At 52.0% G+C, this 14,657-nt stretch overlaps 1 protein-coding gene across 4 annotated transcripts in view; it reads right to left on the bottom strand.

The window, feature by feature from the left end:
* CRTAC1 (cartilage acidic protein 1) overlaps positions 1-14,072 on the bottom strand; it is a 156,993-nt gene extending 142,921 nt beyond the window's left edge. For all 4 annotated transcript variants that reach the window (XM_041746609.1, XM_041746606.1, XM_041746607.1 and 1 more), the window contains exon 1: positions 13,939-14,072. The gene's annotated coding sequence lies outside the window, so the exon portion shown is untranslated. The remainder of the gene's footprint in view (positions 1-13,938) is intronic.
* Positions 14,073-14,657: the final 585 nt, after the last annotated feature.

The following is a 14,657-nucleotide window of genomic DNA, read 5'->3' as shown; positions in this document are numbered from 1 at the left end:
TATTTGTACACCCATATTCACAGCAGTGTTATTCACAATAGTCAAATGGTGGAAGCAACCCAAGAGTCCATTGACAGCTGAATGGTAAGCAGACTGTGGTCTACACAAAGAATGGAATATTATAACCTTTAAAAAGGAAGCCAATTCTGACACACTCTACAACACAGATGTACCATGAAGACACTGTTCTAAGTGAAATAAGCCAGTCACAAAAGGATATATACTATAATTCCACTTACATGTACCCAGAGTAGTCACATTCACACACACAGAAAATAGATGTTGGTCCTCAGGGGTTGTGGGGGAGGAGGAATGGGGAGTTAGCATTTAATAGAGACAGAGTTTCAGTATGGGAAGATGACAGAGTCTGGAGCTGGGTGGTGGTGATGGTTGCACACTAATGTGAATGTACTCAATGTCACTGAACTGTACACTTAAAAATGGTTAAAGTGGTAAATTTAGAGACCAGATCTCATACCAAGATATTCTCACTTAACTGGCGTAGGGTGCAGCAGGGACATCAGAATTTTTAAAAGGTCCCCATGTAATTATAATATGTTGCAAAATTTAAGAAACTGTTCTATACCAGTGCTTCAGTACTTCTCAAACTTTAATGTGTATATGAATCACATCTTATTCAAGAGCAGATTCTGATTCACTAGATCTGTGTAGTAGGGTCCAACATTCTCTATTTCCAACAAGTTCCCAGGTGATGCCAATGGTCCTGGTCTGCAAGTTACACATTGAACAGCAAGGCTCTTCTATACTATAGCTCCCAGTCAAGAAACCAGGGTGTACACTACAGTGAAGATACAAGATTAGTTCAAGAATCTTCTTTGTCTCTAGATCTAAGGAGCTGAAATCAGTTGAATGTTAGGCAATTCCCAGGACTCCAGGCTCAGTTTATCCTTACACACTCAAAGTACTGACTGTCTTCAGCTCAAAGTTAAATTACCACACTTGATATGAAGTGACAAAGAAGGATTCTGACTCCAGTTTTTATGAAAAAGTGAAAAGAGGGGAAGGGTTGGAACTGGAGAGAGGTGAGGTCAAGGAGAAAAGAGATGGTTCCAACAAAGGCTACAGCCTAGAGAAAATGGGGGATGGGCAGGAATTTGCAGGCTAAGGTAGAGATGCATGCCAATGTGTACTTAAAAACCATCATAGCACCTGATACTAGTAAGTGCTCAATTAACATGTGTTAAATGTACAAAGGAATATGTCGAAATTATAATGTGAGTCAGCAGAAATTGTTTGCAGCTTGTCATACAGTTATTTAAAAACTGTTCTTTCCCTAAAGCAATGCTTCTCAAACTGTAACATGCTGACATATCACCTGAAGATCTTGGTAAAATGCACATTCTGATTTGGTAGGTCTGGGGTGGGACCTGAGTTTCTTCACTCTAGCAAAATGTCACATGATGCCTATGCTGCTGGTCTGCAGACTTTACTTTTAGTAGCAAGGCTTTAGACCAGTTGTTCTGAACCTTACCTGGTCAATAGAATTACCCGGGAGTTTTAGAAATATGATGTGGCCCAGGTCCTTCACCCAGTTTCTGATTTAATTGGGTAGGGCTTAGGCACTGTGTATCTTTAGAAGCCCCCCAGATGACTCCAATGGGCAGCCTGGGTTGGGAACCACTGCCCTAGACTCACGGTCCTCAGATATCTGAGGTGGGAGCTACAATCTGATTTAAAGAGAAAAATGTTCCTGCTGCTAAGATTCCTCACCAGCTTGTTGAAATATATGAAGAAAACCTACTTAGCTGGAGAATGTCAAAGGAAGAAGTGAGATAGAGTTTGGGGCAGAAAGCAGAGCAGGCTGGTACTGCCTGTAGCGGAAGGGCAGCCAGCACCCGCAGTGCCCTCACATTTTACACGGCTGACTCGGGAAACCTCCTGTCACACCACTGTGAACATCTGAATCTTTTGGGAGAGTGTGGAGAAGTTAAAAATAGAATTAAAAAGTAGGTTGAACTGAAATTTTTTGTTTTCTTGAATGGCTTGGATATTAAGTGCCTACTATGTATTTGAGCACACGAGTGGCAAGGAGTAGTGGGTTAAGCACGTGGGTGCAAAAGGAGGACATTCAGGGCAGAGCAGCCTGGGGTAGGAGAGGCTGACTACCAAAGGCAGAGCTCGGGCAGAGGGGTGCAGGGCCAGAGTACCTGGGGCCCCAGTAAGGAATGTGGGCTATTGGCAGGGGAGGCGTGGGGAGGGGGCAAAGGAGGGTCTGGCTTGACAAGAACAAGGGATGGTAGGACTTGTGGTTCAGGCAGTGAGAAGAATTGCTTTGTAATACGTTTTTTTTTTTTTTTTTTTAAGTGCTCTATAAGCAAACTCCTTTATCCTCAGCAGGATAAAAAGGGGGAAAAATCCCAAAGCCTGGAGTCAGGGACCTGGATTTGGATCTCAACCCCCTCTATAAACTAGGTAGTAACTTTGGGCATGTTCCTCAATTATTCAGATCCTCAGTGTCCTCATCTGTAATCTGGGAAGCAGATGACACACCACGGTTTCAAGGGTTAGGTGAGCTAGTGTACACCTCTTGGGGGCCAGACAGCGCAGTGCTCACTCGTTTCCTTTCTTTTCACACAGCGTTAGGTTAGTTAGTCTGTAGACATTGGCTGTGGGTTGGGTCACATGCAGCCAAACTCAGTTTTGCGTGGCCTTGGGACTTTCCTGAATTGGGTCTGAAAACTGGTAACCAAGCAACCCACATCTCGGAGTGGGGTCAGGCAGCTGTGGGGAGAGGCTTCCAGGGCAATTTCCAGGGTAAGCAGTTCTTTAGCAATTATTGAAAGAGCCAAGGACACAACCCCGAGCTCTCACAAAACAAGAGCCCTGAATGCTTCAGATGGTGAGAGTGAGCAGGGAGCACAGACCCTTTCCAGACACTGTAGGAGGGCAGAGTCTTGCTCTACAAAAGTGCCCTGGATGCTTCAGAAGTTAGAAATGAGCAGGGAGCACAGAACCTTTGCAGACACTGCAAGGGGGCAGAGGCTCCAGGGAGAATGGCAGCGGCAGGAGCACTCCGCCCTGCAGAGGCTGAGCCCCCAAATCTGCACAGAGCCCCACAGGAGTGCCTGGAACCATCTTTGGAGAAGAGCTAACAGAAGTTATCTTGGTTCATTCACCCACTGTGACACTCCCTGTGTACCTTCAATGAGCCAGGGATTCTGCTAGGCAGTGCTGAGGTCACTGGGAGAAACTTAGTCAACATTTGCAGTACAGGGTGAGGGGTGCTAGGGAGGAGGGAGCACAGAGAGATATCTAAAGGAGCTGGGGGGCAGGGCAGGGAGCTGGGAATGCCTCTGAAGAGGTAGAGTGGTGTCATTGCAAGTTAAGTTAAAGGATGCTAAGAGGTAGCTGGACAGGAGAGGCAGGAGGGGAGAAGGGAGAGGATCCAGAGAGCAGACCCAAAGGTGTGGAGGACCCAGATGTCACCCCAACTTGCCCTTTTAGAACTGCCTATTCAAAGGCTCTAATCAGGGGCACCTGGGTGGCTCAGTCAGTTAACCATCTACTTTCAGCTCAGGTCATGATCTCAGGGTCCTGGGATTGAGCCCCTCATTGGGCTCCCCACTAAGCAGAGAGTCTGCTCTTCCCCGCCCCCTGCTATTCCCTCTCTCTCTCAAATAAATAACATCTTAAAACAAAACGAAACAAAACAACAAAAAGCAAAAGCCCTGATCCCTGGATCATGAGTTGGGAGGAAGCATTTTTTTCTCACTCCTAAAGTTGCCATCCAGAGGATCTTCCATTTAACTAGAGCAATGGTGCTCATTTGGGAGTAATCTTGCTCCTCCACCTGCCCCCTGGAATACCTGTCAATGACTGGAGACATTTTTGGTTGTCACAACTAGGGAAAGGGGGTGCTATTGGCAACTAGTGGGTAGAGGACAGGGATGCTGCAAAATTTCCTACAGTGCACAGGACAGCCACCAAAACGGAAAAGTATCTAGACCAAAGCATCAGTAGTGTGAGATTGAGAATCTTCAGTGCTAGTGCTACATTCCTGGCCTCCCTCCTTCCCCCAAGTCCTTGTCCTGAGGGCTGGAGCAGGGAGTCACAGATTGGTCAGTGTGCAAGAACTGGGAAGAACAGTCCTTTTTGATCTGCCTCCCTGCAGAGGCCACTCTCTATCCTGTGCTGAGGCTGGCCAGGCAGCCCCAGCCCTTCCTCCGACTCCTTCCACAGTGAGGGCTGCAGTGGCAGGTGCCCCACAGACCCCACTCTGAAGCCTGGCCTTCCAAACAGTTGTATCTGTGATGATGGTGCCTGAGGCCTGCCTCTCTCCTCCCTTCTTCCTCCCCCTTACAATCTTTCAGCTGGTCCTAAATCTGAGTAGGGAATGGGGATGCTATTCATTGGGCCCCTTTAAATCCCAACACTGTACTCAAGGTTGGAAATCCAGTATCACAATTGGCTCTTTCTTCTTCGTTCTTCCTTACAACCAACCACTGGATCACCACACCCATTCTGCCCCATGAGTATTTCTCAAACCTGCCCAGTCTTTCCATCCCCATCGCTGGAGGTTGCCACTCCACCTTTCACCTGGACAGTAGCAATACTTGCTAACTATCCTTTCCTTTCACCTCATCTACTTCCACATGCCTGTTGGAGTTCCGTTTCTAATCTCAGAACTGATCACATTTCTCTTCAGCCTAACTCACAGGACTCTGTATACCAGGCAAACAGGTTGTCATTGCAATTTCACGTAACAAGTCCTATATGAGGAATGGGTAGCAGTACTAACACTAACCTACTACTGTACAGGTGCCAGGTACTACACTAGCCCTTTGCATAGATGATCTCATTCAGTCTTCATAGTAACCTTGTGAGGTAGGTTTTACTAAGGACCCCATTTCATATGAGGAAACTAAGGCATAGAGAGGTTAGGTAACCTGCTTGAGGTCACAATGCTAGTATGTGGTGGAGCTGGATTTTGTGTCTAAGCCCATTGGCTCCAGAATTGGTGTTCTTGGATGCTACACTAGGCACTTTCTCTCACTATAAAGGATTGTCTTAAAGCAAGAGAGATGGGAACACAATGGAAGGAGCAAACACCTCTGCCTGGGGTAGGTGGGGAGGTCCCAGAGAGGGGTGGTGATGGGTCGACCAAGGGGACCAGGTAGAGACAATGTCCCGGGCTGAGGGGCCAGCATAACGCATGGACAAGCAGGCTTGGGTCATGTAAGAGGCTCTTCATGGCTGGAGCACACGATGGGGCGGGATGACGTCTGGGAAGGAGGGTGGCGGCCTGGTGAGCCACCCTAGCCAGAGAGAGAGACCCAGGGAATGATCGGGCTAGAAGGGTGTGTTAGAAAGAGCACTGTGGCAAAGGGTTGTAGAGGAAGCCACAGAGGGTGCAGCTGGGGGCTGGGACTCCAGCTGGGAAGCAAATATTGTGCCCAAGTAGGAGAGAGAAATGGGGGCCTGGAGATGCCATTCACTTGGTCATTTATTCAACCCGTGTCCCCATGCAGCCACACCGCAGCAGGCACTGGGCTCACCCGAGAATAGCTGGAAACAGATATGGGCCATGCCCATGGCAAACACTTTCCAAGGAGTCCCTTCACCTTGAATGTCCTGGTCTTCTGCACTGCCACATGCTAGACCTTCTGCACCTCCCCACCCCAGGGGCCACCAGGTCCTCTGCATCTTCCCCAGCACCCAGAAAATAGAAGGCTTCCTCCTCTTGCCCCCTGCTCAGGGAAAGCACCCCACTCCTCCTACAGCTGCATGCACAGACACACAGCAGACATGGTCCTGCTCCAGAAAAGGCAGACAGAAGCTCAGGGGCCCCATTGAGGAGGGGCCCAAGAGACTGGCAGGCTAATGAAACAGGGTACTGGAAGTGAGAGGACAAATGGAGTCTCACAGCCTGGTACTTCAGGTGTGGCAGCTCCTTCATGAGCATTATTCATGAGGCAGGCTTCCTGGTCTGTAAAACGGCCCATGAAATGAGATAATGCCTGTTGTGTGCTGAGCCCAGTGCCAGGCCACCCTGAGGTCCGTACATGGCACGTGAGGGTAACAGCAATGGTACTAAGACAGTATAGTGCTAACCACTGTTTGTGGGATGCAGGGAAGCAGCTCAGGAGGTCAAGCCCGGGCCCACTAGGTACTCTCTGTTCCAGGAGCAGTGGCCAAAAGTTGAATGGAATGCCTGGGACTGTCATACTTTGAGGAATAGGCTTGCTTCCATGACTAATTTGTCTAGGGAGCTCAGTGGAGTTTTTCTGACTTCTTCAGTACTGCTTTCCAAACACAGGACTCCTCCATTTACTGACATATAGACATGCGTGCTCAGTTAGTAGATGCCCCTGGGCCAGGTTAGAAATGACACCTAAGGCATGGCTCCTGACCTCAAGGAGCTTGCAGTCTATTAGGGGTGAGGCACAGTACAGAGGGATAAGCTTAGAGCAGCAACAGGTCCAAAGTATAGATGCAGCCCATAGGAGGGATGGGTTGGCTAGTGATGTGAGTGGGCAGGGCAGGTGGAGAAGGAAAAATGAGATTCCAAGGGAGCTTCATTCCAGGGGGATCTACAGGCCACAGCATGGGTGTGACAGCTTAGTGCACTAGGCAAGTGCAGTGGTTGCTGGAATACCATGTCTGGGGTGTGAAGTGCAGGGTACAGGGGAAGGTGGAGGTGGCAGTTGGGGCCCCTAGAGCCTGCCTGCCATGCCAAGGTAAGGAGCCTGGGAGTCACACCATGAGAGAGGTTTTGAAGTTAGCTATGACATGATCAGCCATGCATTTTAGAAAGAGCATTTTAGATCTGGGGCAGCAGTGTGCAGGATAGACAGACTGTGTTTCTGAAAACCGAATACAAGACTCACAGAAGGGATATGGGCATCCTGGGGCAGCACAGCAGCATGGCACTAGATGACCTCCAAAGTGCTTTTCCAGGCCTAAGAATCTATGGGTCAGGGTTTCTTGTTTTTTTTTTTCCCCCTAAATCACTTAAAATGCATTAATGGACCTTACTATTTAGAAGAATGCCCCTGGGGATCTTTCTGTGAAGCAGTGATTCACTCCCTAGTCTGTCCTCAGTGGAAATCCAAATTATCATCTATTCTCTCAGCTTAAAGCGAGGCAAACCTGCACTGAGCTTCTTTGCAGCAGCCTGGTGGGAAGAAGAAGGGAAGGGGAGTAAGCACCCAAAGTGTGGTAAAGAGGAAGAAAACCTTGGTCTTGCTCAAGGTTCGGAGCTGGCCATCATCTCATAGGGTGGGCCCTGCTTGGGCTCCTCCATCCCTACTTGAGCAGTGGGACCTTGAGGGTTCTAGAGCCTTCTGGGAAGAAGGAGCCAGAAGGAAAACTGGCTCTCACTGATCCAGGCCAGTCTGGAGATCCACTTTCAAACAAAGAACCACCTCTTCCCCAGAATGGCCACCGATATTCACTGATTTATTCATCCACCAAGTACCCACTGAGCTCTTCCACATGCCAAGCACCATGCTAGGCACTGAGTGCATGACTGAGAACAAAAGACACAGTGCCTCCCCCGACATTGCTTACAAAGCAGTGTTTCTCCTTCTCAGGGACTCTTGTGTCCCCACTTGCCAAAGACTCCTCGGATATACATAGCTTCTCCGATGAGAGGTACATGGTTTTGATCTCCAAAAAAGAGTCTGTTCTTAGAGACCAGAATGAAAGGGAATGTGACATTATTTCGACAACAAGTCTGCAGGTGATGGAAAGGGCCTGTCAGCTTAGCTCCTTTATTATAGGGATGGACCAGGGTGTAGCCTTGATCCTCTAAGGAGAGACTCAAGTGACTTCCTACCTCTAATCCTGAGCACGTGGAGGTCTTGCTCAGGTGAAAAACACCAAGTGAGGCTGTTTCCACCAATCCTGCCAGACCTCCTCTGCCCATGCAGGCTGGGATCTGGCTCCCGGGCCTGTTCCCCATATAGACAGCTGAGTCAGAATTTGTCTGATGTGATGGGTCCTTAAAGACATACATCAAAATAGGGCAGGGTGGGGATGCCGAGAGAGAACCTTCATTGGGGTCCATGCTCTGGGAAGGTGGGGAGGCAGCTGTTAGGGATGAAGTCCCTGCAGTCCCTCCCCTGGTCACCGGGACAGCATGAGCTCAGCAGTGATTCCCGTGACCTTGTCACTGTACTTGTTGGGGGCAAACAAAGATAACAGTAACTAGAAACAACAGGAAGGGTCATTTTATACACTCTCTGCACTTGCAATTCTTCTGTGGCTAATTAAAGTAATATGTCAAAACGTCCCTTGGAAGAGATCTTTAAGAATATGTCTGTTAAGTAAACAAGGTTTTACTAATTAATGACACGCCTTCCCATCCCTCCGCGAGGTTCCTTGCAGAACTTCCCTGTGCCAAGAAGGTTGAGCAGGAGAGTGAAGTTGCCACCTCCCCTTCCCAGAGGGAGTGGGGACAGATCCAATCGCTTGTCATTTGTGAAGCTATCAGTTTCTCCTCCGGATGTTGATCAGATTTCCTGGGCTGGAACCAACTTACAGGGCCAGGGTACTGGAATTTTTCCAAGAAGAAAACGCTTTGCTTCTTACGAAGTCAACACGGTTTCTTTCAAGGAAAATTTTTATCTTTTTTTTTTTTTTGAAGTGGCTAGGGTTTTTGAAGGGCAAATCTTTGGACTTTCCTCTAAACATAATGTTTATGATATACTTATTTGCTAAGACCACCCCCTGTCTCACACACACACACACACACACACACTGAGAGAGGCATGGGGGTGGGGGGATGATGCGCCCAATATTACACAATGAGTCAGTGGCACAGCCAGAAATAGAACTTTCCAAACTCCCAAATTCTTAATAATAGCAATATTAATAATAGTCTCTTTATAATTCTCCAAGTGTTTTCACAGCTCACATTTAATCTTTGCAACATCTCTGAGAGTCCGGGTAAGTGGGTCTTAGCAAATCTGAATTCTAGACCAGCTTGGCTGCTTGCTTGCTGCAGGATCCTAGCTAGTCTTTTCACTTCTCTGAATCCTAGCGTCCTGAGCTGTGAAATGAGAAAGCCAGATGAGAACACTTCTGAAATCCCTCCCACCTCTGGCATACTACAGTTCTGTGTGGTGGTGCCCCAGCCCAGGTTTCTCAGCCTTGGCACTATTGACAAATTAGTCCAGACAACTTTTTGTTGGGGGCTGTCCTATGTATGGTAGGATGTTTAGCATCATCCTTGGCCTTGACCCACTAGAGGCTGGTAGCACTCCCTAGCCCAGTGGTGACAACCAAAGATGTTTCCAGACAAATGGAACATCCCAAATGACTCGGGGGCAAAGCAGGCCCTCTAGTCACTGCCAAAGGACTCCAGTAAGGTCAAGATCATGAGTGGTTCAGTGGCAAAAGGTCTTCTTGTCCCTAAACTTGTTGCAGGTCTCTACTTTTCAAATGCAGCCTCCAAGTCCTTTGCTGCTTCTCATTTTTTAAATGCCCTAAGTGGTCCAGGGTGTTTTGGGTGTGATAATGAACCAATTGATTTCATACTTTTTCCTAAGGAAAGTTCACAGGTTTATGTCCCCTAAGCAACCAGCCAGGCTCCCCAGAAATCCCTCACAGAGCCCTGGCTGGCCTGGAAGCCTGTATCTGCAGCCTGCAGGAGGCTCGGTGAGCACGGATTTGTCAGCACTCTTAAATCACTGGGCTCCAAGGAAGGCTTCTCCCAGCACAAAGATCCTTCCTTAGGAATCAATAGCTCAGGGCCCTTCATCACATTCAGAATTATCCTGGGACCTGTAAAATTTCTTTTCCCCAAGTATGGCAGAACCCGAAAATGAGAACCCCAAGGTGGGGGAGGGAAGAAAGCAAGGAGGAAGCCCTGCCAGGAAGGCCTTGTCCATCAGCCCAGATGTTGCTGTGAGCAGAGGCTGATGTGCAAACCTGGACCCTCAGCCTCGCTTACTTGGAAAAGGAAGCCACAGTGTGGTTCCCAGTGATCCCGCAATAATATCCCCTTCCAACTGAATACCTCCTCGTATCTTGCCAAGGGCAGAGGCATGTTAAAGACCATCATCCTTGGTCTTCACTATGCTACCCTCATCACGGGGTTGCCAGCTTCACCATTTTGCAAAGGAGGAAACTGAGGCAGACCTTCGTCCAAGATCTCTAAGCCAGAAAGTGGGGAGCCAGATTCTAAGCCTGTGTCCTTTCTACTACACTGGGCTGCCTTCTCAATGAGAGTAGGGTAAGGGTCAGCCCTCCAGTGGGGCTCATGAAAGCAGTGACTTCTTATTTTCTTAGGGTCTAATGCCACTTTTCAAACTCTGTCTTCTCCCCATTCAATCAAAAATTCAGAGATCCTGTACTACAGCTATATTTCATGTAATTATTTCCCTCTCCTTATTCAGACTAGTCCAAGCCTTGGGAATGCAGGTCTCAGCCAGAGCCAGGAGCTGGCACAGATCTCAAGCACAGCCTCTCAGAACCCCACCTCTTAAAGGAAGGGGCTGTTGCTCCCTGGTGGTTCACATAATCCTACTATCTCCCTCCTCCCCTGAAGACTAAGACCGAACTTGCCTGTGAGCCTCAAGGAGCAGAGAAAACTCAAGCATCTTCCCTGGCACCAAGCATCTCTTGGTACTGGTTCCTCCTGAGGGTTGCCACCACATCTGCTGAGGCTCCAAGGGGAACCCAAAAGAGCTCTATGCAGTGTGCAAAGGAACAGGGTGGGGAGAGGAAAGAGGGGTGGCCCCCAGGCCACTCAGCAAGCCTCTTTCCCAGGGCCCAGCTCAGATGTCCACAGTCAGACTCACAGAACAGAAAAAGGGCGGTGGAAATGGTAGTATACTCCAGGTCACCCAAGAAGCCTAACACGAGGATTTTGCAAAAATAGAACATCCTAGGATTCTGCCCTTGAGCTGGGAGCAGCAAATATGGGGAAATGGGCAAATAATGGTTGGGAACTCTGCACTTCACCCAGGATCTGAGTAACAGAGGTGCCACAGGCAGTGGTGTGATGCAGGACAGGGCGAGCCTACTCCAGCATGCCCTAGTAAAAGAAGGAAAGAGCTCTGGCCTGGCTTCTAAGACCACAGGGAGGCACCGAGCACTTCTGATTCCTATATGCATGGACTGAGAACTGGAGTTGCTTTGTTTCTGCCTAAAAGACTGTTTGGAATAATGAGATAACACAGTAGATAGAAGGAAAAAAAAATTCAGAATTTCTATTACATATGTACACATTCTATACATATGTATATTACAATAACTTCATCTGCTTCTTGCTCTGAATAATTGATTTGGAGAAAATTTTCCCAAATTTACTAAATTTGTTAATTTACCAATGTCAGCAGTTATGAGTACCTGGTATGCTGAGAACACACGTCCATCTCCGTAGTAAAGAAAAGCAGGTCACAGGGTTGGAATGAGCTCTGAGTAGAGAACCGGGAATCCTCAGACCTAGTCCAGTGTCTTCCATCAAATAGCCATGTGACCTTGGGCCAGATACTTGCCCTGACTGGGCTTCGGCTTTTTAATCTATAAGTATGCATGCCAGTCTTGGGGATGGGATGAGGTTGGACTAGATGCTCTCCAAGGATCCTCCCTTCTAGCCCTAATGCTCTTGGACTCCATGCTCTCCTGACGAATTCAAAGGACCCACCAGAACTGAGCAAAAGGAATGATCTCAGAGAGCAGGTGGGGCTGAGTCCCAGCCCTCCTGCCCTGGAATGTTGTTCCTGCGTCTGCCCCAATGCACCTGAGGCCACAGGACCACCTGATGGTCAGGAAGCCTGTGGTAAAAGGGCTCCCATCATGAAGGTGAGGGTTGGGGGCTATGGCCTGGGCTTGCCCAAAGTGTTTAGTTACCAATGGTCAGTGAAGGGCAGTAAGTGGGAATGTCAGTGGTCTTGAGCTGGGTGCCTTTGGCGCCCCCTACTGGACACCAAGGAGCCTGCTCCACCTTTAACCTTCCATCACCTCTGCAGCAAAAAGACTGAGAACAGGAGACTGTCCTAAGCACTTTCACAGTACCGCCTTTGTGGTCCCTGGTCCTCTCTCCACAATAGTGTAAGTTTGACTCCCTAGAATGACACAGGCGTTTGGTCCACACACTCACAGGGGCACTCCTCTTAAGCAAACATCAAGGTGCCAAGTAATAAATATCAGGGTTCAGAACACCAGGTGCAACCCAGATGGAGAGAGGCGAAGAAAGAGCAACAAGCAGGTATCTCATTGCACAAATCCCCAGTGGAGAGAAGGTGTTGGGAAATGCAGCAGAAAAATGTTGACTGCAGGCTGAGGATGGAGCTGGGTTTGCAGGTATAGATTGATAACCCCCACAGAAGATCTCCATGCTGAAGCAGTTACCCTAGGAGTTCAAGATGCCCATTGTGTTCAGGAATGGGGTACAGGTGAAGAATACACCCCAGCTGAGCAGCATGCCTTTGACCTTCTCCAGAGTCTATTAGCGCCAAATGTAAGCCAGAATATTCTAATTGCGGTCCTCTGTGCCAGCATCAAGACCCTAAACTTTCATCGCTTCTTAAATTGACTTTAGGACCTGGTGCCCGAATGATGTTCTTAAGTCAGAGGAAGAGAAAATGCTTCTCCAAGAGCTATATTGGAAGAACCGCCATGTTCCCACTTTTCCATCCTCCATCTCCCCTTCCTCACCGCTGGGAGTGAGGTACAGCATGACTCTCTGAACTCGCTCTGATTCAGTCTTGGGTATCTCCAGCCCCAAGTCATCAGGGTAAAAAAGTCTCCCATCAGTAGCAATTCTCTTCCCTGGTAAGTTCTCCCCTGATTCCAGAAAGCACTACAGAGTTGTCCCCTAGACTTGGAGCCTTCTCCCCTTCTTTTCCACCTGGCTTCACTTGGGAAGTCCTGCACCCATCCCAGAAGACATCTCAAGTGTGACTCAAGAATGTGTCCTGCCTGGAGAGCTGAAGCATCTCCTGGGATGCGGAGAAGCCACCCTAGGTGCACACCCACCACCACCACCACCGGTAGCAATATTCATTAGTCATTCCCGGAGGCAGGGGAGTGCCCCCCTCCCAGCCCCAGGAGCATTTCCCGACCACTCTGGGAGGCTCTCATCCAGGCTGGCATGACTTTGGATTCTTGAGTTGGTTTCTGCAGAAACGGGACTAACCAGGGCTCCCAACTACTGTACTGCGAAGTGACGCGCTGCATCGTTGGCCATGCCCCCGAGCCTGGCCTGCCGCCCCACCGAAGCCTGTGTGTGTCCCCACGGGCAGAGGAGGACCCTCGGCTCCCCCGGAATGCCTGAAGCTGGCTTGCCTGAGACAGGCTGCGTGCGAGGAGACCGCACCTCGGTCCAGCAAAGGCAGCTGCTGGCGCTACGCGGCTCGCGGGGCTGCCTCCGGGGCTCTCCGCCGCCCGGCGCTGTGCCTGGGCGCTCGGCTTCCCCGGGGGAGAAGCGCCAGCTCCTCGGGGGCCCTTCCCCATCCCGGCCGCGTAGGGGTGGGTCGAGGCCAGCAGCTTCCCCGGCCCGGAGCTGAGCTGAGCTGAGCTGAGCCGGCGGGGCGACTCCCAGATACCCGCCGGCGCAGCCCTCCTCGCCCGCTCCGCCCCGCTCGCAGCCCCGGGGCCCCCTCCCCGAACCGCCGACCTCCAGCGCGCCCCGCACCTTCCCGGCCGGCGGGGCGGCTGCTCCGCACACCGCGTTCCCACGTCTCCCGCACCTGCAGCCCCGGCCCGCCTGGCCCCCAGCCCGCGGGGGCGGCTCGGCGCGCCAGTCGGGTCCTGCGCCCTGCGCCCTGCGCCCTGCGCCCTGCGCCTCCCGGCAAGTTGGGGGCGCCGCCGCCTTCCGTGGCCGTGGCCGTGGCCGTGGCCGTGGCCGGCTTCCCGGTTCCGCGGCCGCACTCCCGCCACCGGGGCCGGCGGGCCGGGCGGGCGGGGCGCGCAGGGCGGGAGAAACTTTCTCCGCCGAGGGGTGGGGGCACGCGGGCGGGTACTCACGCCGAGGTCCGCGCTCGGAGCCGCCTTCGCGCCCTCTGCGCCCCACCGCCTGGGGGCGTCGGAGCGCGGGCGCCCAATGCCGCCGCCGCCGCCGCCTTCCAGCTCCCGGCCCGGTCCCGGGCTGGCCTCGAGCCTCCCGCCCGCCGCCGCTCGCCCGCTTTATACTACTCCACTCGAGCGCGCCCGGCCTTATGTAAAGGCTGGCGGAGCCCCGCAGCCAATGGCGCGGCGGCTGGAGCGGGGCCCGGGCGGGGGGCGCCGGCGCGGCCAATCGCGGCGCGGCGAGCGCGGGCAGCCGGTGGGGGAGGGGACGCCGCCCCGCGCTGATTTAGGAGCGGGGATTGCGGCGGCGGCTGCCGGGGCCCGGCCGGGCCGGCGCGGCGGGCGCGGGGCGGGCGGCGGCGAGGGCGGGCGGCGGCGAGGGCGGGCGGCGGCGAGGGCGGGCGCCCCCTGTGCCCCCCGCGCCCCGCCGCGGCGTCGCGTAACCTTCGGGAGGCGGCGGGGCCCGGCGGGGAGGGCGAGGCGAGGGCGCCTGGCCGGGCGCGGGGGGCCCTGGCGGGCGGGAAGCGGGGGTCCCCGGGGAGGAAGCCGGGGGGAGGGGGAGGGGAGGGGAGGGGGAGGGGAGGGGGCGAGCCCTGGGCCCCCCCCGGCCCCCCGGCGCGCAGGGCTTGCTCTGGCCCCGCGCAGGTAGCGCGCTGGGGTCGCCGGGCCGGGCCGGG

Source organism: Vulpes lagopus, chromosome 2 (genome assembly GCF_018345385.1).
Source record: "Vulpes lagopus strain Blue_001 chromosome 2, ASM1834538v1, whole genome shotgun sequence".
Classification (NCBI taxonomy): domain Eukaryota; kingdom Metazoa; phylum Chordata; class Mammalia; order Carnivora; family Canidae; genus Vulpes; species Vulpes lagopus.
Note: the sequence above shows the minus strand (reverse complement) of the source record. Positions and strands in the feature narration are given on the sequence as shown.